The 25,882-nt window shown below is 41.6% G+C and overlaps 1 protein-coding gene across 7 annotated transcripts in view; it reads right to left on the bottom strand.

Annotated features, from left to right (window-relative positions):
- Positions 1 to 25,882, bottom strand: part of ANO6 (anoctamin 6) — a 368,316-nt gene that overhangs the window by 105,760 nt on the left and 236,674 nt on the right. The window lies entirely within an intron of this gene.

Raw genomic sequence — 25,882 nt, 5'->3', positions numbered from 1 at the left:
ATTGGTGACAACCTGGGCAGTTGCTAGCGGAAAAAATGTGTGCAGGGGGAAACAAATATGAGGCAAAGGGGACGTGGGGTAGGGTGGAATTCAGTCACAAAAACCTGGTCATCATTACAGAGTCTGAAACACGGACAATGACAGCGTGTTCTCCGGAGCCCGTGTTCTGTTGCCTTTGGTGGCATCCAGCAGGAGCTCGTTGGAGTTGAGTCTGCAGAACGAGGCTGGGAATGAGAAGCACATCTGCACACGGCTCCAGGCATTCTTTTCTGCCCGGCCCTTACTCCGCCGCACAGGTTGGCAGCCACTCCCGGACAATCTGGTCTGGTCTGCACGCAACCGCTCCGGTGAGATAGAAGACCACGGCCCTTGTTTGGAGGAAAACCCCACTGGCCTGGCAAGAGTCGTCTGTGTGAAATAACTAGGTCAGACTCTGATACGGTGTTATTAGAATGCAGTGCCAAGGGAAGAGTGCCAATTCTGTACCGCTGTGAAATCCAGGGTTCCCATCTCTTGGCAAAAGACATTCCACGGGGTGACTGGGAAAAGGGGAGAAACAAAACACTGGGCTGGAAAGGCTATCTAACCAACAAGGGAACCGGCCCAAATTACAAAGACTGATTTATGAACAAAATTGTGCTGTTTAAACAAAAGAAAAAAAGACTTGATTTTTTTCAGTTATAAGCTCCACTATAAGCCTAGCTCATCCAGCAGATATTGAAATGACAAAAAAAAAAAAAAAAAAAAAACCCAAACTTTAAAAATAATCCCTCTTCTAAAGTTTTTAAGTAAAGTTGTTTTTTTTTTTGTTTTTTTTCTTTTTGCTATTTCTTTGGACCGCTCCCACGGCATATGGAGGTTCCCAGGCTAGGGGTCGAATCTGAGCTGTAGCCACTGGCCTCCACCAGAGCCATAGCAACGTAGGATCTGAGCCGCATCTGCAACCTATACCACAGCTCATGGCAACGCCGGATCATTAACCCACTGAGCAAGGGCAGGGACTGAACCTGCAACCTCATGGTTCCTAGTCGGATTCGTTAACCACTGTGCCACGACAGGAACTCCATAAGTAAAGTTTTCCTAGGATACATATTTTCTTTCTTCCTTCCTTCCTTTCCTTCCTTCCTCCCTCCCTTCTCTTTCTTTCTTTCTTTCTTTCTTTCCTTTCTTTCTTCCTTCCTTCCTTTCCTTCCTTCCTCCCTCCCTTCTCTTTCTTTCTTTCCTTTCTTCCTTCCTTCCTCCCTCCCTCCAGCTTTCAGAAGTTCCCAGGCCAGGGACTGAACTCATTCCAAGGCCAGATCCTTAACCTGCTGCACCACCAGGAAACTCCCTTGATAATCTTTATATAACTGATTATTCAGAGATGAAATATTGTAGTCCTGACATCTATGCCTTCTCTTGGAGTCTACTCAAAATTTGATCTTTAGGCTTTTCTACCCCATCAAACGGCACCACGATGAAATACAAAACAGAACAAAACCCCCAAAACCTTGAAAGCCAGTCCTTCCTGTTCATCAGCTTAAATTTGAAAACACTTTAAGAGATGCTTTAAAGTTTATCATGTCCAATCATTTTAGAGATCAGAGCTTATGTATGGTTACTGACTTTCCTGCTGGTGAATTTATTCTTATACTCATCAGAGTAACTTACTAGCTGTTCTCCTGAGGGACTTAGGCAAGTGTCTTCAATGCCAAGGAAGCTAACAAAGTCTCTCTCTGTTAATACTTCTTTCTTCCTGGGAAAACATAAAAAAAATTTCTAATTACTAATCTGAAACTTCTAATTTCTAATCTGGACTCCAGAGTATGTTTTATCTCTTTGTAGCCAGTGCCTTCATGGTCCTGAGGATACTAAATTCCACCAATTTCGCATTCATTTACTCATTTGCAGCAACCTGACTTAGAGCTGTATTTAAAGACCACAGTGATTAAAAAGACTACCTATGTCCATCCATCATTACATCACAATAAGCAAAAGCAATGCTACCAACCACTTCAAAAGAGTGACCTGACCACCTCTGCCTTTGGCTGTTGGCTTTGACATTTCACACTTGGGAAGAATAGGAGACATGCTTGGTCTGAACAAGCGGAGATCTGAGAAATCAGTGCCTGGCAGAGTCCTGCAGGAGCGAAGGAATAAGAAAGGCAGGGTGTGATGCACCCAAGTGATGGCTTTTCTCCTCCTTTTATGTAGAAGGCATCCCCTTCAACAAAAGAGCCCAAAGGCAGAGGGTCCTTCTTAACCAAATTAGGATAAAAATGCAAGCAGCAAAATCACTCTGCCGGAAACTGAGGATTCAACTAAACTCAGAAACTAAACAAACAAACAAAAACCCCAGAAAGTTCCCCAAAGCAAAGCTTGAATCTGCCAGCAACTCTTCATATAACATTTACGTTGTATTCACAACTATTTACATTGTATTAGTTACTACAGATTAAAAGACATGGGAGGAGGTGTGTGGGTTATACACAAATGTGATAGCATTTTATATATAGGACTTGAGCATCTGAAGATTTTGGTATCTGCAGGGGGTCCTGGAACCAATCCGCCGTGAATACCAAGGGATGATTGAAATTACTTGATTGGGAAACTTCTCATAAGTAATCTTAGAACGCAAGAAGGTACTGGATTTCTCCTTGAGTAGGATGCTTTGGTTGTATGAAGGGTCACACAGTGATTTCATGATGTTTGTCTTCTGAGTGGAGACAAAGGGCTGGGGAAGGAGAGGACCTGGGGAAACAGCTGCCTGAGTGTAACTTGCTCCCTGGCATTTGGATCAGTCAAAGAAGAGCACCCCATCTTGCTAAGTGCCCTCCTGGAGTCTCTGGACATCAGTACTTAGTGAGTCAAGGAAATAATTCACTGCCCAACATCTGCCCAGCCTCACACTTCTCAAGTGTCTGCAAAACACATCCCCAAAATAAATCCTGCACAGCCAAGATGGGAAGTTTCATTTTATAAGAGAAGCATCTACTCCTTGAGTTTAAAATGCTGATATAAATGATCTGTCCAATATCTGGATACAAAGCAATCAGACTAGGATCTTGGCTCAAACGACAGTTTATGGGAAGGGATGTTGGAAACTTGCCTTGGACGACAAGTGATATCATCTGATTTTATCTCTAGAATTTACAGTCTATTCCAGCCCTGATATAGTTGGAATGAGAGAGCATTCTGGGCTTTTCTGCATTAGTGGTCTCAAACTTTACACACAGCAGGCCACAAGAGGGGTTCCCTGATGGCCTAGTGATTAAGGATCTGGCATTGTCATTGCTGTGGTGTGGGTTTGATCCCTGGCCTGGGAACTTGTATATGCTAAGGGCGCAGTCAAATACCAACAACAACAAAACCCAAAGCAGGACATGAGAAAGGCTTATTTTCTAATGATAGTTGAATTACACTTTGGAAAATAAACAATAGGAAAATACTCACATAATCAATTGAAAGAGCAACTGATAAGTGAATTCGGAAAAAACATGTGGCTCTTGTAGTCTTTAAGATAGCGAAACCAAGTAGTTAATTCCAAGGAGAACACAGCAGAAAAGTACAATCATTGAAAACTAAAGTGAAAACATAGGAATGTCATTTTTCAGAAAACCCTGAATCCCTGCACATAGCAGGTTTTCGGGAAACAGAAGTTTAGAGGCAAGGCCTTTATGTCAATATTGAGATCCCGCAAAATATAATACATAATGAAAATTTATTTATTCAGCATGCAGTTATAAATGCGATACATTCTCGTGTTTTCCCTAACTGCAGCCAAGTCCAGGCAGATTCAAGGTATACGTTACAGAGGGAACTGCTTATTCTTTACATAATTGTGCTAAATTACTGCAAGAGATAGCAGAGACAAGGTCAATTTTTATCTCTTTGATTATTCAGATCATCTTCTCAGCCTCTAAGAACACTTGATGGCGAGAAAATGCAAAGTACCAAGAGACAGGCCAAGAACTACAGGCACGGAAGGCTGGATGCTGAAGGTGGAGAGATGAGCATTGTGAGAGGCAGGGGTGGGAGGCAAAAGAAGTAACACATTAGTAGCAGGGGTAAGGAGAAGTACACGGCCTCACAAGGGAGCCACAAGGGACGTCAGCTTAGTCCGTCACGTGGTGGGGGAAGAGTGAGCATGTGTTTGACGGGCTATTCAGGAATGCGCTGATGGGAAAGAAGTGGAAAGGGTGTTTAAGGAGGAGGGTGTGTCCAGAAGTGAGGCCTCTAATCTGTTGAGTTCAGTGTGTCAGGCTATTCCAAGGATATCCCTTGTTGGTGACTCTGTGACAATCAGGGTGAACCCAGGAGTGACCCAGAATGATATCTGTACAAATCACACTATCTCCTTCCCCACTCTGTCAACCACACTATCAACTTCTGAAGGTTCATCTTCCAACCCTGCGTTCTCTGCTGAGTGTCTGCATTTAGCAGGAGCTTGGTTTACTTTTTCCTTAGCAAGAATAAAAAAAAAAAAATTCCTGATGATAAAAGTCATATATACTCAATACAAAAAAATTCTCAAGATACAGAGAAGTATAAAGGAATAAATAAAAGCCAGAGTTCCCGGGGTGGCGCAGTGGTAATGAACCCAACTAGGATCCATGAAGATGCAGGTTGGATCCCTGGCCTTGCTCAGTGGGCTAAAGATCTGGCATTGCCGTGAGTTGTGGTGTAGGTCACAGATACAACTCAGATCCTGTGTGGCTGTGATGTAGGCTGGCAGCTGCAGCTCTGATTCCACCCCTAGCCTGGGAACTTCCATATGTCATGGTGTGGCCCTAAAAAGACAAAAACACATAAACAAACAAAAAGAATAAATAAAAGTAATCCCATCTCCCAAAGATGAGCTGAGCTTTTTAATAGTTTTAGATCTCTCTCTCATATTCACATACACACAAACTCACAGGCACATTAACTAAAATGATGCTATACTACACATCCTGTTTTATAAACACCCATCACAGACATTTTTCAAGCTTAATATAAAGCTCTGCATCATCATGTTTAATAGCTGCAATATAATTTAGTTAAACAGCTCCTCCACTGATGAAAGTTGTTTCCAATTTGTTGCTTTTACAAACACTGCTGCGATGAGCATTTTTGTACACATGAGTCTGTGCACATGTTCAACGACGATAGGGCTAAATTCTAGAAGCAGATTTTAAAGGACATGGCCTTTTTAGAGGTTTCTTAATACATACATATATATATATATAAAACTAAACTATCATCCGAAATATTTATAAAAATGAACACTCCCACCAGCAGGCCATGAAAGTGCCTTTCCCTTGCTGGATTTCATTCTTTTTCACTTTTCCCATGACAGTCAATGTATTTTTTTCTCATTTGCACCTTTTAATTAGAGGGCATGAATATTTTAATGGTTACTACCCAACTGAATTACTGCTTTTCTAAGTGGCAATTACTTTTCTTGACCTAATAGAACTGTCTTATTATTTAATCCCTTTCCAGTAGATTCTCTTGGGTTTTACGGATGAGATCTAAAGGCCACCCAGGCAAACAAGCAAGTGGGTGCATGGTAATACAGAGGCAGCCCACAAAGTTACTTCCTGAAAAGAAAAGAGACAAACACTCCTGGGCACTGGGTACCAGCCCTGGGTTCACCGATGCTGGCGTGTTTTCTGAAACGGAGACGTTTAACTGGAACAGGTGATACTAGTGTTAGAAGGTCACTGCATCCTGGACATACTTTCCATGACAGTTTACATGCTACCAAATATCAGTATATATTTTGACTCATATGTCTTTAAAATATAGAACTTACTGCTTAGTTTAGAAATGATTTCCGTTGCAATTTAAAAACTAAAGAACAAAGTCTTGAAAAATCATCTTGATATTTGTAAACAACTACAACTAGTTTCCAAATAGTGGAACTGACTATTTTCAGTCATTTCCCGTCAGAAATAGATGGAATTCATAATACTAGATTGCACCCTGAAATTGCTGATGCTGCTGTGGCTTCTTTTTTTTTTTTTTTCTTTTTATTATACACATGAGGGAATGTTCGCATGCCAACGGCTTCCTGATTTGGTATATGCATTTTGCTTTTGTTTCCCTTTGCCTTGTTAAAATAAACTCTAGGGTTCTATTATTAGAACATCACGTTTCAAAGGCAGGGTGAGGGTGAAGGCATAATGCTGCAAGCATAATTACTGTTAAATATTTTCCTGAAGCCTGTGCCAAGGAAGCAGCAGTTTTAGCAAGTAGAATTCTCATTTGTTTTAAATATTATATTCTTAAAATTTATGAGCTAGGCTAGAGGAAATATGGAAATAGAACTCTGGAATGACCTTTAAAATAAAACTTCCCTAAAAGGAGTTAAATAAGCAGGGCAGACAATAAGTTTTCTATTTCGGGAAGATGCTTAGTTAGGAGCCTTAGAGAAGAGGGACTCTGAGTGAACTTTTCTTAAACCCACAGTCAGAGCTAGGATTGGGATCTGCATGACTACAAACTTGTTCTGCTTCTCTGTTATCCCACAGGTGTTTCATCATTAAAAAACTTTTTTTTAAATTTCATTTATTTATCTCAGCCATGCTTGGAAGTTCTTAGTCCAGAGATCAAACCTGCCCAAGAGCTGTGACCTGAGCCAAAACAATGACAAAGATGGATCCTTAACCTGCTGCACCACGGAAGAACTCCCATTTAACCATTTAAAAATCTCCATTTTTTCCCGTTGTGGCTCAGTGGTTAACGAATCCGACTAGGAACCATGAGGTTGCGGGTTCGATCCCTGGCCTTGCTCAGTGGGTTAAGGATCTGGCGTTGCCGTGAGCTGTGGTGTAGGTTGCAGACGCGGCTCAGATCCCGTGTTGCTGTGGCTCTGGCGTAGGCCGGTGTCTACAGCTCGGATTCAACCCCTAGCCTGGGAACCTCCATATGCTGCCAAAGCAGCCCAAGAAATGGCAAAAAGACAAAAAATAATAAAAATAATCTCCATTTAGCTTTCCTTAAACATGATCTGCAGACCCCTATGTTCATTGCAGCACTATTTACAACAGCCAAGACATGGAAACAGCCTAAATGTCCGTCAACAGAGGAATGGATTAAGAAATGTGGTACATATATACAATGGAATACTACTCAGCCCTAAAAAGGACAAAAATAATGCCATTCGCAGCAACATGGATGCAACTAGAGATTCTCATACTAAATGAAGTCAGTCAGAAACAGAGAGACAAATACTATATGATATCAGTTATATTTGGAATCTAAAATATGGTACAAATGATCCTATCTACAAACGGAAAGATCATGGACAGGGAGAGCAGACTTGTGGTTGCTGGGGTGGGGTGGAGGGGAAGTGGGATGGACTGGGAGTTTGGGGTTGGTAGATGCCAACTATTACACTTGGAATGGATAAACAACCATGGATTCTTACTGTATGTATGACTAGGTCCCTGTGCTGTATAGCAGAACTTGACACAACACTGTAAATCTACACTCTAATAAAAGAAGTCATCTGCAGAAAAGAAGAGAAACAAGTATAGAAAGTGGTTGTTTTCTTACTTTTCCTTTTCTAGAAGAGGGCGGCATCTATTTGCACTGCTCTCATCTGGCAGTGGTTAACACTGGTGAAAGAAGTGTGGGTGAGATTAAGCTGTAAGATATTTCCAATTAAAGTCAGGAATGACAAAGTGATGGATGTGATAAAACAAGACCAGTGGTTGTGAGAGGACATTCATGAGAGAATGAGTAACCTCTTGGAGGCTGACCTCTTAGGATCTCCATATCCCTAAAGTGTCTTGCTTTGCTTTTATCTAATATGGAGTCAACATCAATCCACTTACCTTAAACTTTTTAAAAGCTATTAGCATTTTCAGTGTGACCATCTCCTGAGGAAGAACATGCAGTAGGTTTTCCATGCAGGCAAAACTGTTGTCCTAAAGGACACTTTTTGATCTTTAAGAAAGAGCTCCCAATCTCATACTCTGGAATCAGTCAGAACCAAAATAATATTCCTCCAACCAAATCCTTCATGACTTAATGGACTTTCACAGTATTCTCTCTAAAATTTTAAGATCCTTACTCTTAAGGAATAATAATTTTAGCTTGACTTCATAACCATAGGTTTCCCTCCACTTAACCTTTTGTTCCTGTTCATTAATCTTATTTCAATAGCATATCTATTTTCAGTTCTTGGAAAATTAACTGGTTATGACTCAAACATTTTACTGGGTAGTTCCCATTCACCAAATCCATAGCTATGAACTGCCTCCTTTTCTCTATCCCGTGAGGTGTGTGGGAGCCGGGTTACCAGTCCCTGAGATTTTAGGCTTTTGAATAAAGAGCTAATCTCAAAACATGTGATTATAATCTGAGAATAAACAGAAAAGGGAGTCTGAAGCTACTGCTATTCAGCTCGGTGAGCTGAACAAGATACAGAGGTTTAACTGAGAGAGAAACTATGGCAACATGTGTTCAGCTCTTTTCCAGGTTCCTGTGTGATTCTTCTTCTGCAGATTCCCTCAAAGCTACAATCCATTATTCTCAGAGAGCTCTTCATCTTTCCCAGGAGGTTTCCATTTCCAGTCTAAGAAATGCCCTGAGTTATTTCCAGCTGCTCAGGGTTGGCAGCACAATCGTCTCGTCATCAACTGTGTCTCCTCTGGACTCTCATGTCCCATGTGTGCCTTGGCCACAATCTTCTCAGACCACTTCTCTGGGAATTGATGTTTGCAACCTCATTCAGAGCCAAGAGGTAGAAAAACAAATCAGAGCATCTAGTGCCCAGCAAAGCAAAGGATTGTGACAACTCCTATCAGTTGGTTAATGCTCTCTAAAGATATTACTTTTCCTCTCTTACTCAAGGAGTTTACAAAAATGGCGGTTCTTTTTGGTATCAAAAGAATGCGCAGATGTTTCCAAAACAAAATTAAAAAAAAAAAACAAAAAACAAAAATGACTCATTTAAAACGATGACACAAAGTTGTTTTAAACTGACTACAGATAATAAATAACACTTTACAAAATCCTCCTCCCATCAATTATCGGGAAATTGCAAGAAATAAAGTACTCTGAGGAAATGAGTTTTCAGATGAACTTTATGCCAGTTTTAAAAAGGTTACTTCAACCATTTTGTGCTTAAAATTTTCTCAAATATAGTAAACAATAGTTTTTGATTTTTTTTTTTTTGGTCTTTTTTTTTTAAGGGCCGAACCCATGGCATATGGAGGTTCCCAGGCGAGGGGTCGAATCAGAGCTGTAGCCAATGGCCTACACCAGAGCCACAGCAACATAGGATCCGAGCTGTATCTGCGACCTACACCACAGCTCACAGCATCACTGGATCCTTAACCCACGGAGTGACGCCAGGGATGGAACCTGTGTCCTCATGAAAGCTAGTCAGATTCGTTTCCACTGAACCATGACAGGAACTCCTATTTTTTAATTTCTTAGAAGATATTGAACATTAACTCTTATTACTATTATTACTGTTACTACTACTATTGTTATTATTATTAAGGAGGGAAAAATGAAGGGAGCCCAAAATAAGAATAAAGAGCACGCGCTTTCATATCTGGTAGAGCTGGGTTCAAATCACAACTCTGCCACATATAATTGGTTGTGTGCCTTTGTGTATATATTTTCTCTCTTTAAGTCTATTCATCTGTAAAAAGGAGGAAATCGCAGCAAGAAATGCAGGGTTATTGTGATGATTAACTACGGTGATGTGTGTAAAGCAACAGCACAGAGACTGGGACACAGGAAAAGTGCAATAAAATGTGAGCTTTGGATGTTTTCTATTTTAACATGAAATAGTTCTTTATTGTAACTAGCTGCATTTAGTGCATTTGTCTACTTTATAATCCCAAGGAAATTTCACCTGCATCTTGCTTTCTCTCTCTGCCATCACTCCGATTTGAGGAATCATTTCTTTTGCTATCAATTCACCTGTTTGTAATAGGTGTTCCACTACGCTTTTATTTACCGCTTATATCTGCTTTGATTTGGGCAACCAGAGTAACTGGATTTGTTGAGTTTCTTTGAAAGGTTTTGGATCTCAGAGGCTTTTCAGCTTTCTTCAGGTTTTGAGTAAACTGTGACTAAAACAAAAGGTCCCATCCCAGAAACAAAGTGTGGCAAAGCTTACTACATTATTCTGCTTCCCCCAGTCTCTGTCAAAAGAGGTCTTATGATATCTGGCACCAAAGAGAATGAAAATAATTAATGAATTATAAATAGAGATGGAAATGAAAAAAGAATTAAATGTTGCCATTTGCAACATGGGTTGACTTGGAGGGTATCATGCTAAGTGACATAAGTCAGAGAAAGACAAAATAGCTTATATGTGAAATATCGCTTATATGTGGAATTTAAAAATAAACTAGTGAATACAATAAAAAAAAAGAAACAGACTCAGAGATAAAGAGAACAAATTAGTGGTTACAAACTAGGGGTTACTAGTGGGGAGAAGGAAGGGGGTAAAATAGGGGTAGGGGATTAAGAGGTATGAACTCTTACATATTAAACAAATAGGAGTTCCCTGGCGACCTAGTGGTTAAGGATTCCGTATTGTCACTGCTGTGGCTCTGGTTTGATCCCTGGCCTGGAAGCTTCCACATGCCATAGGCGTGGCCATAAATAAATTGAATAAATAAATAAGCTACAAGGATATATTGTACAATATAGGGAATATAGCCAATATTTTATAATAAATATAAATGGAGTATAACCTTTAAAAACTGTGGATTACTATGTTGCACTATAACTTATTATGGTGTAACATTACCTGTAACTTATGTAATATTGCATATCAACTACACTTTGATAATAAAAAATAAATAAATAGAGATACAGAGTCAGGGCCAGAGAAAGTAGAAGGAAGAAATATACTAACCACTGAGACAATTGTAATTGTGATTTTGACATGACCTTGGCACAAGGCCTCCTAGCAGAGGGGCAAAAAAGGAAATATGTTCCAAGATATAGTCCCTGTTATCAGAAAAAAAGGAAGCATTCTGATGTTTCAGGGAGAAAAAAGTTTCATGTGAGCTCTTGTACAGAAACACCCAGTTTTTATCCATCTTCCTACCAGACAATGTCCTTGGCAAGGAAACAGAATTATAGAATACAATATACTGGTAACCTTTGACTTTTCTGTCTTCCTTTACTTCTCAAATCACTTCTACCTTTGAAGCAATTAGTCTGCTTTTCACTGTTTCATCTGTGTCATCACCTGAGTCTGTGCTCTCGACCTTCACTAACTAGATTACAATTAACAACCCAATTCGGGACCTGGCATCCACTTGTTCCGTTTGCCAGTTCAGTTGACACACTGCCACCACATGGATGTTGGCTGTTCCTAAACCAGCATGTTCCAGTCGCAGGATTCAAAACCCACCCATTACCACTCTCAGTGTCCCCTGGAGAAAGTGTCCACTTTTCAGAGGGGTATGCCGAGTCCACATTGTATTTACTGTCCCTCCCCATTCCTCACCCTCCAACCCAACCATGCTTCCTCATCAGTGTTCTGACTGTATCACGCTGCTCGCTGCTTCTCCCTGGCTCACAGCATTTCCCCTCCTGAAATCCCTTCCCACCCATCCATACCTTAATTCTCCACTAAGCTCTAGCTCACTTCTTCTCTGGAGCGGTTTTCCCAATAACTTGGGTTCCTGTTTCTTTCTCCTCACCGTACTCCTGCCCAGGCTAATGGATGTGTGCTCTGTGGACCTCTGGAAATTCCTGAGACCCTTTGGGGAGGGGGGCATGTCATGAGGGCACATGCATTCTTACAACAATACTAAGATGTGATTCATTTTTCTCCCTGTGTTCACATCGGCAATGACGGGTGTGCAAGTGAAAGTGCGTCGTGCCTTTGCACTGCCGACCTCTTAGCACAATGCAGCCGTGGCACCCAAATGTATGAGTCATCAGTGTGTTCTTCACCACCACCCACTCACGGAAAAAAAAGAAGTCACTTCACTTCAGAATGTTCTTGATGAAGCCGTGACAACTCCGAACTTTATGAAACCTTGACCCTTGAGGACAGGGCATTTTTAATATCTGTGTACAGAAATGAAGTACCCATTAAAGCACCTGTGCTGCACAGCCAAGTACGACGGTGGTCTTGAGGAAAAGTGCTATGCAATTTTTTCCACAGACACCGCTTTTATTTGACAGGCAGCTGACACAAAATTCAGTTACACAGGCTTGAGTATTTGGCAGCTATTTTCCTGAAAATGAACAAAGTGAGACTGTCATTTCAAGGAAAACAACTGACAATATTTACCGTTCATGATAAAATTCGAGCTTTCAAGCAAGTACATATTAGAATTTAAGACACCTTGCATTTGCCGGTGGGAACGTGACAGCTTCCCAATATTCAATGTCTTTTCTGATGAGATTGAAGGTGTGTTAACAAACATCTTTTTTCCTATTGTGCAATGAAATGGGTCAGCATTTGTAAGAGCCACTTAACTCAATGCACCAATATTTTCCAACGCCCTATGCGTGGTGATGAGTCATGCTTAGGTAAAAATTCATTCAAAACGCAAGACAGACTTTTTTCCCTCCATCCCTGCAACATGCCCCCGCCTTTTCCTCTCCCCACTGGTAACTGCTATGTCATTCTCTATATCTGTGAGCCTGCTTCTTTTTTTGTTTTAGTCACTAGTTTATTGTATTTTTTAGATCCCACGTATATCATACAGTACTTGCCTTCTTCTGTCTGAATTATTTCACTTAGCATAATGCCCTCCAAGTCCATCCATGTTACTGTAAATGGTAAAATTTTGCTTTTTTTATGACTAAGTAGTATTTCATTGTATGAGTGTGTATATACACCACATCTCCTTTATCCATTCATTGTTAATGGACACTTAAATTGCTTCTATACTTTGGCAATTGTAAATAATGCTATTAACATTGGGGTTGCTGGGATACAGAAGTTCTATTTTCCATTTTTTGAGAAGCCTCCATACTAATTTTCCACAGTGGCTACATAATTTATATTCCCACCAACCGTGTAAGAGGGCTCACTTTTCGCCACATCCTCGCCAGTATTTGTTATTTGTGTTATTTTTGAGGATAGCCATTCTGACAGGTGTGAGGTGATATCTCATTATGGTTTTGATTTGCATTTCCCTGATGATTAGTGATGTTGGCTTTTTTAAACATGCCTGGCCAGCTACTTGTAAAAGAATGAAATTAGAACATTCTCTAAAAACCATATACAAAAATAAAGTCAACATGGATTAAAGACCTAAATATCAGATCAGATACTATAAAACTCCTAGAGGAAGACGTAGGTAGAACACCCTTTGGCATATTTGGCATAATTATTGCAGCAGTATTTTTTTGAATCTGTCTTTGAAAGCAAAGAAAACCAAAAAGTTAAAAAAAAAAAAAAAAGATGGGGGAGAACCTAATGCAATTTAAAAACTTTTGCAAGCAAAGGAAACCATGGACAAGACGAAAAGACAACCTACTGAATAGAAGATATTTGCAAATCATATGACTGATAAGGGATTAATATCCCATATATATAAACAGATCATACAACTTAACATCAAAAAACAACCCAATTAAAAAATGGGCAGAAGAAGAGACATGTTTCCAAAGAAGATATGCAGATGCCAATACGTTTTTAATCTACAAAAGTTACTGAAATAGCTTTATGTTCCACATCAAAATCAGCCTTTAAGGAACTATCACTTGTTGAGTTTAATGTGGTATCAAATATCGACCATTACCTGAAAAGACTTTAAAATACTCCCCTCTTTCCTAACTACCTATTTGTACAAGACTGCATCTATTTCATTTACTTGAACCAAAATGACACACTGCCACTTTTAACTGAAGTTAAAAGAGGCAAATAGAAGAATCAGTTGTCTTCTCTTAAAGAGACCTGTAAAATACATAAAATAATGCCACCCTTCTTACTAATTTTTTTTGTTTCAGAAGTCACATCGTAAAAATTTTATTTTAATGTATATTGAGTTTATCATTGGTTCTGTTTAAATGAATTTTAAAATACTTATTTTTTTCCAGTTCTAATATCCAATCTAATACCTAATATTGATAGATATAGCCACATAAAAAAATGCTCTTTGGGATCAATACTTTATTAAGAGTGTAAAGCATAAGAATATGAAGAATTTAAAAACCACTGTTCTATAGCATTAATTTTGGTCTTAATTTTGCATGAATATGCATTGTAATAGTATGATCCAATATGCATATAGTATGTCATTAACTATTTATCCATATGTGTATATATAGATATCATTTCACTGGATTATAATAATAAAGGGGGAAAAATTTTTTTTTAAACCCATAATACCTAGGAAAATAAGCCAACAGATATTTGGCTGGATGGACTTGAGATAACACATTCAAGTCAAAGTGGTTAATAGAACCATCTTATTCAAGTTCCGCAAAACATCAGCCTTGTCTGTTTCCAAAGTCTGTTCCAAATTGCCTGGAAAATTTAAGACCACATTCTATCCCAATGTGGTTCAGTTACTATATTCCATTAACGTTTTGAATGCTATGTTGTGTTCCATTAAAGTGAAGTATTTCACCCATCTTTGCACCTGTAGTTCCCACTTGTTAGAATCTCCCTTTCTCTGCTCACTCCTCTCTATGGAGCCCTTCCCTGACCTTCTTGGGAGATCGGGTCTCCCCCTCGTTTTCCCTCAGTGCACCTTATACCTGTCTTTAAATGTCACATCTCACGATTTTAATTGTCTAATGATTTGTGTAATTAGTTGATTAATGTCTGTGTCTCTCTCATTAGAATATATGCCCCGAGGGATATTTCAATGAAATTTCTCAATTGTACCTGCTTAACAGGGTTATAGAAATGTTAAATGGATAAATATTATTAAATAAATCAACTGAAATTAATTAACCCTTTATCCCATGACATTTAGCAGTATGACAGCTAAGGCAAGGGGGGGGGATTCTATTACACACCACAGAAGAAATGAAATGATTTCTGTTTTTAAGGGAACTGCTCAGACAGTGGACCGTTGGGTGGCAAAAGTGGGAATGTGGAGACTGAGGGTTCGGGGAAGAGCAAGGGCGGTGAGCGGATCAGCAGGTCAAAGGAAGCACGGGGTTACGGGGATTCCGAGGTTTCTGGCTTCAGCAGTTGAGAGGATGAAGACTACCTTTGCCAACGTTCAGAAAACTGGAGGAGAAATATGATTCAGAGGGGAGGATGAAGCGCCTGTGAGATTTCCAAGTGGAGATACGAGGGGTCTGAGGTTGAAAGGAAAGATGAGAGGCTGCAAGAATAAACTTGGGAGTCGTCAACACAGACCTTGCAGTGGAAGCTGAGGAAGGGGGTGTGAGAAGAGCAGGTGAGCAAAGAGCAGCTGGGGCCAAGCTCTGAGGACATGTGACAGACAGGAAGGGCTTGGCTGGAAGAGGAGGGGACAGCAGGAAGGCAGGCAGAGAAACGGCTAGAAAGACGGATGAGGGGCCAAGCACGGGTTAACTTTGATTCCGTCTCCCTCAACTGTCTCTCTTTCTCTCTCCTCCTTCCCATTTCCCCTGCTTCCACCTCCCCCTGCACTGGGACTAGCAGAGTCATCCACTCACTGGGCTGCTTGCTTTCTGTCTCTCCTTCCAGTGCCTCCCAGATACTCCTGCCAGGTTGATCTCTCTAGAGATACACTGCCCAATACAGGAGCCACCAGCGGCCGGAGGCCATTTAATTTACATGAATTAAAATGAAACTGGAGTTCCCACTGTGGCACAATGGGATCTGCGGTGTCTCTGGAACCCTGGGATGCAGGTTCAATCCCCAGCCCCACACTGTGGGTTAAGGATCCAGCATTGCTGCAGCAGCAGTGTAGGTCGCAAGTGCGGCTCCGATCTGAACCCTGGCCCCCGAACTCCGTATGTTGCAGGTGGCCAAAAGTGACAAAAAAAAAAAAAAAAAAAGAGAGAGACAGAATTAAAAATTCAGTTCTTCTGTCTCAATGGCCACATTTCAAGTGTCTCCACAACCATGTGCAGCTAGGTGGACGGCAAAGACACAGAAAAGATGGGCACGTCACCAGAGAAAGCGCTGCTGGACAGTGCTGCTGCTATAGCAGTGCTTTGATTTTCAATTCAAAGTCCAAACCCTGAGTCCAACACCACTACATTCCACCCTCAACCATCTCTAGCGTCACCTCCTCCCACTCCCCCAGAACAACTCTGCTCGGTATGAACTGGGCCCACCACACTCTTTCCCACTTTCACGTATTGGTTTCTATCATGCTATTAAGATACCTTCCTGGATTATATCCACCGAGGTGGTGAGGTTTATGCATCAGCTCGCCTGGGCTCTACTTCCCACTTATGCAACCAAAGATGAATTTAAGTGCGGCTATGAGAGTGTTCTGGAGACGTGGTTAAAATCTACGATGACTTTAAGTAAAGGAAATTATTCTCAATGATCTGAGTGGGACTCATCCAATCAGTTGACTGGCCTTGAGGGAAAAACTGAAGCAAAAGAAAAAGAAATTCCATCTCTAGACCACAGTGTCAGCCCCTGCCCCAAAGCTTTCAGCCTGCCCTTCCTGCCACTGTGCCCTACAGATTAGACATCACAACTACAGGAGCAGATTCCTTGAGATAAATCTCCTTAACAAATCTCTCTCTGAATGTGTGTATTTAAATATAGAAACACACATGTACATATGTGTGTGTGTATGCATCCTACTAGTTCTGTTTTCTGCTAAAACCTTGATTTCAATACTTACTGAAACGTACCCTTCAAAGCTGAGCTCTATACCACCTCCTTCCAAAATACAAATTTGACTGATTGATTTTACGGCTGTACATGTAGCATAAGGAAGTTACCAGTCTAGGGTGGAAATGGAGCTGCCGCTGCTGGCCTATACCACAGCAACACTGGATCTGAGCTGCATCTGTGACCTATGCTGTAGCTTGCAGCAATGCCAGATCCTTAACCCACTGAGCGAGACCGGGGATCAAACCTGCATCCTCCCAGAGACAATGTCAGGTCCTTAAACTGCTGAGCCACAGTGGGAACTCCTAAAACCTGATTTTTTTAAAGCAGTGATTCTTACACCTGGCTGCGTATTTGGGTCACCTTTGTAAACTGTATATAAATATATTCAGTTTCTTTATATAAACATGGAAAAGCCAGCTTAGTACATGAAGATGGAGTTTGGGCCCTTGTGTTTTAAGTTTCTCTAATAATTCTGATGTGCAGTTGGGGTTGAGTAGTACGGTGTAAACTCAACTCTCCTGGCATCTTTTCTGTAAGCGCCACTGGAACACATCAAACCTGGCATAGTCTTACATTCTTCCAACCAATAAACCAGCATCAGATTCATGACTATCATTTGTCAGATAATAAGACAATGTGCAGGGGACAGAGGCAACAGTACCATTCGTGGCTTTGAGGGTAAACACTGAGACACACTGCTTGGTGTTCCTTGAAGCACACTACGAATAAATATTATGGGATGAAATCGATAAAGGTTTTACTGTCAACTTTAGCGAAGCTGATACTGGTTTATTCAAAATAGTGCATAATTTAAATAGCTCTTTTTTTCTAGTTCAACTGAAATTCTTTTTTTTTTTTTTTTTTTTTGGGTGTTTTTGCCATTTCTTGGGCAGTTCCCACGGCATATAGACATTCCCAGGCTAGGGGTCGAATCAGAGCTGTAGCCACCTGCCTACGCCAGAGCCACAGCAACGCCAGATCCGAGCAGCATCTGTAAGCTACACCACAGCTCACGGCGACGCTGGATCCCTAACCCATTGAGTGAGGCCAGGGATCGAACCCGCAACCTCGTGGTTCTTAGCTGGATTCGTTAATCACTGAGCCATGATGGGAACTCCTAGTTCAACTGAAATTCTCTCAGCAAGTGTTAGCAAGTGCTCTACATATTTATTTATTAATGGACTGTCCTGTTGGCATTTTGGACTATCATAGGTGTGATGAATTCTCAACCCACTGATAACTCGGTAGGTACCCAAGTACCTATAACTACTTTCTCAGGGGCATAAGCTATAAACACTCCTATTTGTGCTTCTAAGGAGAGGAGAACCATTTTCTGATGCGGACATAGTCAGATTTCATCTGAAAGGGCATAAGAAGGGGTTTGGCTGGGCTGAACAACATGGGGTTGTGGCCATTTCAAGGCTGGCTAGCCCCGTGCCTGCAATGTGTTTTGCCAACTATATGGCAATCCATAAATGTTAGATGAGACTTCTCACTGTATTGTTATTTTATGAACACATTTTTAAGATAGCGAAAATGCTTTTCAATCGCTGTGCAGTCACTGAACGACACTCCTGTGAGGAAATCGACTGCTGATTTTTCTGCTTTTTATATATAAGAAGACTGAAGTCATAGGGAAAATTGACTTTTTTTCTCAAGGGACTGAGAGCAGAGCCTAGGAGGAACAGAGGGTTCCCAAGCCCCTGGAATTTCATCGCACTGACACTCAGCTTGCTGGGGACACTTTCAGAAGGACTTTTCCTTACAAAAAGAGGGTTGTTTTTTAAAGTAAAAAACACTCAAAAGTCACAGAAGTACCTCCTCTCACTCACTCTTGTTCTTCAACTTTCTTACTTCCTCTTTCCCAAGACAGTATATTTACTTTTGAAAAATACTTAAGGCTAATGAATGAAAGAGTGGTGATACCACTGGCATCACTGAATGACCTGGTGAAATTTTCATCATGTGTTTTCATTCTGTAAGATTTGGACTTTTGCAATTCAATTGCACTCCAGCTACAAGTATGGTTCTGGCTTGATCTATTCACACTAACAGCATAAAGATCCATATTATTGGGTTATCCATTATAATTAATGGAAATGCTCTTTAGTAATTATTACAACCTGTCAGGTCACATTAACCTACATTGCAGAAAGCAACTTGGGAGAAAGAACTGTACATGCATTTTTCTTTTGAAGGAGCCATTAGGGTTATCTGGGTAAAAACATTTTTATAGTTTTTGGTTTTTACCAGATATAAAGAATACATTTCAGACTTATAGTAAAAATGCACTTTCTCTTACTATTGTTGAAATAAGGAAAACTACAGTTAACTACTGAGCCTTCAGAAATAAAAGAGTTTTAAATCATTAAATTTCTAAAATCTTCAGGCCTTCCTTAAGAATTCAAAACACGGGAGTGAGAGCTGTAGCTGAAATCCCATTTCTCCTCCTTTCTAGGAATCCTGTGAATTCATATTGCATATACATTCCCCTCCAAGTTCTGTGTTTCTCTTTAAATTTTTATTACCACTTTTTACATGGATGCTGTTTTTTAGGTCATGGCACGGTCAGGTTATTTGCCAGCAGACTCTCAGCTTTAAGTCAATTCTCTTGCTTCTGTGGGCTTTTTTGGCCATTACTGTGATATGCTTCTAGATGACTTATAATCAAATGAGTTCCTTGGTAAATACTGACATCACATCTTTGTTGGGAATGCTCAGGGCTCCCTGCTTGCCTCATGCATGTTCCTGTCAAATTAATTTTGACATCCCCCAGATAACAGATAGCTTGCAGAATTTCAGATGGGAAATATGGTGGGGCAGGAATTCACAAAGCATTTTACAGTCAAAGGTTTTGAAAAGAGGGGAGGAAAACCTGGTAGAACGAACACTGTTACACAGAGCAAAGGGTTTTAAGCAATTACATAATTTGGCTGCTGATGATAATCACGGGTTGAAGGAGGGAGATACAAAATCAAATGACAGCAGCTCAGATTCATCAGTGAGCCACACAGAATGGACTCGAATGGAATGTTCCCAGAACATCCTGTCCTGCCCTCATCCCCTGCTTTCCGTCAACTAACAAGTCCTGCTCCATCTCAAACGTGTGTGTCCTTCCACGCCTCTCCACTGACATGTTCAAGCCCTCATCATCTCCAGCCAGTCTGTCTCTATCTGACCTACTCCAAGGAACTAAGGTGGTTTCATTCTAACAGTGTCACTCTGGAGTTCCCGTCATGGCTCAGTGGTTAACGAATCCGACTAGGAACCATGAGGTTGTGGGTTCGATCCCTGCCCTTGCTCAGAGGGTTAAGGATCCGGCATTACCGTGAGCTGCAGTGTAGGTTGCAGATTTGGCTTGGATCCTGCGTTGTTGTGGCTCTGGCATAGGCCAGCAGCTACAGCTCCGATTCAACCCCTAGCCTAGGAACCTCCATACGCCGAGGGAGCGGCCCAAGAAATGGCAAAAATACAAAAAAATTAAAAAAATAAGAACGTCACTCTACTGAAAGGAAATCTGCCTATATATACATTCTATTCATGGGTCTTAATACAACATTTTGCAACTTCACCCACCTATTACAGCTGTCAAATATTTAAACTTGTTATGTTCTTGCCTGTGTCAGGATGCACCGCCATGCTCCTCTTTCTCCTTTCAATACCCTTCCCCTTAAAATGGAGTGCCCAGACAGACAGGTGGCTTTACTGACACCAAACAGGAAAAGCCTAGTATCTTCTTTGCCCTTGACACATGGGTCCAAATGCAACCTAGATCTTCATGAACCTTTTGACATTCTTATTACACACTTGTTCATACTGGGCTTAATTAACTGAATACTTAGCCTCTTTGTGTGATCAGTCATGAGCCTCAGCTCTTAGGATCTTTCCTTAGGCAGGTGATATTTATGAATTAGGAGCAGGAGCTTCATATTGATTTTTGTCTCCTCGAGAAATGGATTTCCATCCATTAGTCCACAGTCTTGGTAAGATCAATTGCCCTGATGAGCACACTCTCACTAGGCCCACATTTCCTCATTCTGTATTTAAATGTGATTCCCGCCCTCCACACCCTGCTAAACTCAAAACACAGAAAATGTCTTTTTTGTGTGTGTTTCTCCTATTCTACAAGCTTAGTAATGGACATTACAAAAAAAAAAAAAGGTAATGTACTCTCATTTTTACATGACTTATTTTTATTAAACTTGGGTTGGCTTCGGATGACCTTTTCTTAACATCGCAACCCATCTGCTAAAAAAAAAAACCAAAAATCTCAGCTCTAATTTCCCTGAAGATTAATGCTCCAGCTTCAGTGTCTCCATTTATCAGGATTTAGTCTATGCCTAACTTCCTCCCCCACCCCACCCCTCTTTTGAAGATTGTCACATGTGTCCCACCCTCTACTGTTCTGGCACTTGTCCTGGCCCCCCTATTACCTCAAGATAACCAACTGTGGTTTCAGGAGCAAATCTACAAGCTCTTTTAATACCCTGGTGCATACATAACTTTTCTAGTCAGGAAATTTAAACTCATTGGGAACAAGTACATTTCTCTCCAAACTGGTCTCCTATGACAGGGGCGTCTACAGCCCTTACCAGCGTTTCCATCTAAAGGCCACCTTCATTAGCAGAAGACGAAAGCAGTAATATAAAAGCTGATAAGCTCTGTTCATCGTCTACAATCAAATGATCCTCCTCAAGTTTTGGATCCATCACTGCTTCTTCAGGGTCTAACGTAACTCAAAATTCAACCCTTCTTTTTCACTCATCGCACTGTGCGTTTATTCATAAGCCTCAACTCACTCACTCTGTACTTCAGTTTTCTCCTCACTTTTTTAGTAATAATGGAGGAAAAAAAGAAAATAAACAAGACTTAAGTGTTCCAGAGGACTATTGCTAAGGCACGGAATGATAATTTATTTATTTTATTAAAGAAGAGTTGATTTACAGTGTTGTGCCAATTTCTGCTACACACAGGGACCCAGTCATATGTATATATCCATTTTTCTTCTCATACTGTCTTCCATCATGTTCTACCCCAAGAGACTGAACACAGTTCCTTGGGCTCTACAGTAGGACCTTGTCGCCTATCCATTCTATGGTAATAGTTTGCATCTACTAACCCCCAAATCCCTGTCCATCCCACACTTCCTCCTTTCCTCTTGGTAACCACAACTCTGTTCTCTATGTCTGAGTCTGTTTCTGCTTTGTAGATGGGTTAACTTGTGCCATATTTTACGTTCCACACATAAGGGATATCCTATGGTATTTGCCTTTCTCTGTCTGACTTACTAAGAGAATCTCTATGTTACTGCAAATGCCATTATTTCATTCTTTTTTATGGCTGAGTAGTATTCCATTGTATAATGTACCACATCTTCTTAATCCATCCATCTGTTGATGGACGTTTAGGTTGTTTCCATGTTTTGGCTATTGCGCGTATTGCTGCAATGAACATAGGGGGTGCATGTATCTTTTTCAATGCAAGTTTTGTTCAGATATATGCTCAGGAGTGGGATTGCTGGATCATACAGTAGTTCTGTATTTAGTTTTTGAGGAACCTCCATACTGTTTTCCATAGTGGTAGAATGATAATTTATTAGCACTCTGTGTTCATCTGGCTTTAGCTGGCCTGGTCTGACTGGGCCTAGAAGTCTACTCACCATTTATGACTGTTTCTCTGGGAAAATACATTCTGGATTCCAACAAAGTGAATCAAAAAGAAATTTCTGACTGAGGTCTTTGCGACTTAGACCGCCTATTTTTGCTTCTACCCTCCCTCCACCCCCTCCCCCACCCCCTATGCCAACAAATCCACCAAGGTAGCTTCTGGATCAGCTACATAAAACAAACGAGCAGGTTCCCTCCCTCTATATTCCATCACACACACATCTGAAGCACACGCCCCATCACCTTTTTTCTCCTGAATGCATAAAAAGCTTTCAATGCCAAAATGCCCTGTGGATTCCTACCACGGCAAATAGGCCAATTTAACAAATTCTTACTCGTCTGTTTATCTTTCTTTTCCCTTTTTGAGAGTCCTTTTCCCAAACGAATGTTTCTTTGGTTGGTTTCCTTTTTCAGTTGGGTTTCTTTTCTCTTTTAGTCTAGTGAACTTAACGCCAAAAGCTATAAGACTATCTCTCTGTTTACAGAGGGCACGAGGGTGTAAGTCCAAGTACAGAAACACTTGAATGAAAGAATCCTGCTTTACTCTCAGTCTTCTGGGTCCTGAAGAACCTTGGAGACTGAGGCAGACTTTGGGATGTTCACTGCATTTCTTGGGATTAGCAAGGAAGACCTTGGGCTGACCCTAAAACAAACCTTAAATCTCTTTCAACAGCCCCAGCACCAATTTGGTTGCCTCAGGGCCACTTAGACCAGAAATAACCAAAAGGAAGTCTCGATTAGTGTGTGTGTGTGGGGGGGGGGGGAGCAAAGACTAAAATGGATCCTTAATCCCATTTTGAAATAAAACTTGTCCAACCACTTTGAAACAAAACATGGAGTTCCCTGGTGGCATAGTGATCAAGGATCTGGCATTGTCACTGCTATGGCTCTAGTCACTGCTGTGGTTCAGGTTCAATCCCTAGCCTAGGAACTTCTGCATGCCATGGGGGTGGCCAAGAGAAAAAAAAAAAAAAAAGAAACAAAACACAAAAACAAAAATCTGCAGACCTATGGGCAGCTGGCTCTGATTTTTCTCTCATACCATCCACAACTCAGGGCAAAGAAATAAGACTGACACTCTCCTGGTTCTACACCATTACTCTCCAAAGCTCTAGAAAAAAACAGTTCCTTTTAGGTCCATGAAAACAGAATATACTTTTAGAGTTCCTAGAGCCTAGTATCTCTTTCCAGCTCCTGCTCCTGGTTCACTGAAATCCAGCCCTAGCTCATATTTCCCTCTACATTCCAAAGTCCCTCCATCAGACCAGAAAGACACCTACAGCTGCAAATGTGATCGGTGCACCTTGGCCCTTTGGCAACTTGACTCCTGATCTCTGGAGACCTCTCCCTCTCATGCATCAACTGCCATGGTCCCACGCTGGACTTTGTCATCACTTGAAAATTTTCCCTTTCAAAGTCGCTACTCAATGAGATCCTGCTGTGTAGCCCTGAGAACTCTGTCTAGTCACTTATGATGGAGCCTGATGATGGGAGAAAAAAGAATGTATACATGTATGTGTACCTGGGTCCCCATGCTGTACAGTAGGAAAAAAATTGTACTGAGGAAATAACAACAACAAAAAAGACTCTCCCTTTCTGAACACAACATCTTCTTATTTCACAGTGACCTCAGAGGCTCCACGACATTTTCTGTTCAATCTGCAGATCCTGTTTCTTCTCTCCCCTCCTTTTCCAAGATTACATTTCCCAGTTCATCCTTTGAGTAACACTCCTGCCAAGGCTCTTTCCCTCATGGCCATCGAGCCAAGCCCCACCTCCAGTTGATGCCTGCCATCTGCTTTTCTCGGTGTCTGAGGGATGCTGGAGAAAGGCCACAGCAGACTGCCTCAGTTCCACTGTCAGTTCAGACTCCTCTGCCCCACGTGGGCCCTCCCCACTGCCCAGAAAGCTAAGAACTTTTTCTAGGTGCCTCCAGGTCGGCCTGCCCCCTGGCCCCCAATGACTTCAAAGTGCCACCTCTTCATCCTCAACGCTCTCTTCACTCTCAGCAGCTGAGAATTGAAGCTGCCAGGCGGGAACGCCCTCAGCTTCTCTTCATCAGATCCATAAGCCAACAGCATCAGCCCACCGCACCTGTCCCGCGGGAGAGCGGGCCCTCCTCCTCGAGGTGGATTCCTCCACCTCCGCAAACTGTGCCACAGCCCTTTTCCGAGGCACCCTTTTTCTCTAGAGTCAACTCTTCCTCTCATCTGGATCCTTTCCATCGACATTAAAACTTGCTCAATCCTCTCATCTGGATCCTTTCCATCGACATTAAAACTTGCTCAAGTGTCTCCACCTGCCAGAAGGAGACCATCCCTGGCCCTCAGAGTCTCCTCCAGTTCTCTCAGTCTCTAGCTCCATCCTTGAAAGAGAGGTTGGTATTTTCTACTTCCCTGTCTCCTTCTCATTCCAACGTCCATTCTAATCTGGATTCGAGGAGCACCCATTTAGAGGACACCTGTGACGTCGATGCCTTCTCAGTGTTTTAGCTCACTCAGCAGTTCTCATGTGGGGACCATTTTGACCCTGCAAACATATGGCAATGTCACAGATACTTGGTTGTCACAGCTGGGGAGAGGGTCCTTTGCATCTCATGGGAAGAAGCCAGGGATGTCCCTATGGGGCACAGGACAGCTCCCCCTCTCAAGGGGAAATGCAACCCCAAATGTCAGTGCTGCTGAGGTTGAGACATGCTGAGAGGATGCTCCCTACACACACTTGAAACTATGCACCGCTTGACGGGCTTCTGAGCTGCTGTCCGGTCACTCTCCAGATTTCCCTCCTCCCTCTCTGGTGGGTCTCGCTTTACAGCCATCTACTGGTTCTCCAGCCACTGCTTCTTATTGCTTGGAGATTTAAGCCTTAGTTCTGTTACTTCTCCAACACACTACTCCTGTCGTAAACCTTGGGGATAACCCTATCCACGTACCCATGCATCTGCCCTGCCGCAGCCCCACGTTCCAGTGCTCACTCCCCAGACCCGGTCTGTACCAGTTAAAACCCCTCCCTCAGTTCTAAACGCCAGACTCTTCAATGCTACCTCCTCTTTTTCCAGTTTACTCTCTCCAAAACCCCAACCTCCAAAAGTTACTGAGCCCCACTAGGGTCTAAATCTCTTTTCCTTTTGTTTTTTTTTTTGTTTTTGTTTTTGTTTTTTTTTTTTTTTGCTTTTTAGGGCTGTGCCCATGGCACGTGGAGGTTCCTAGGCTAGGGGTCCAACTGGAGCTACAGCTGCCACAGCAACGCAGGATCCGAACCCCGTCTGCAACCTACACCACAACTCATGGCAACACTGGATCCTTAACCCACTGAGCGAGGCCAGGGATTGAACCCTCAACCTCATGCTTCCTAGTCAGATTCATTTTCACTAAGCCATGAAGGGAGCTCTGGGTCTAAATCTACTGATCCTCCTGTCTCACTTTCCTTGTGTCTGGGGGTTCTTCCTGCAAACACCCTGCAACTCTCTTACCCTTCCTTGTCTTGCTATTTTTGTCTTTTTGGTCTT

The sequence above is a fragment of the Sus scrofa genome, chromosome 5 (genome assembly GCF_054392235.1).
Source record: "Sus scrofa isolate SSC_HxYL_T2T_F1_AM1 chromosome 5, Sscrofa_HxYL_maternal_Yorkshire_Landrace_v2.0, whole genome shotgun sequence".
Lineage (NCBI taxonomy): Eukaryota > Metazoa > Chordata > Mammalia > Artiodactyla > Suidae > Sus > Sus scrofa.
The sequence above is the reverse complement of the archived record's forward strand: the minus strand, read 5'-3'. Positions and strand labels throughout refer to the sequence as shown.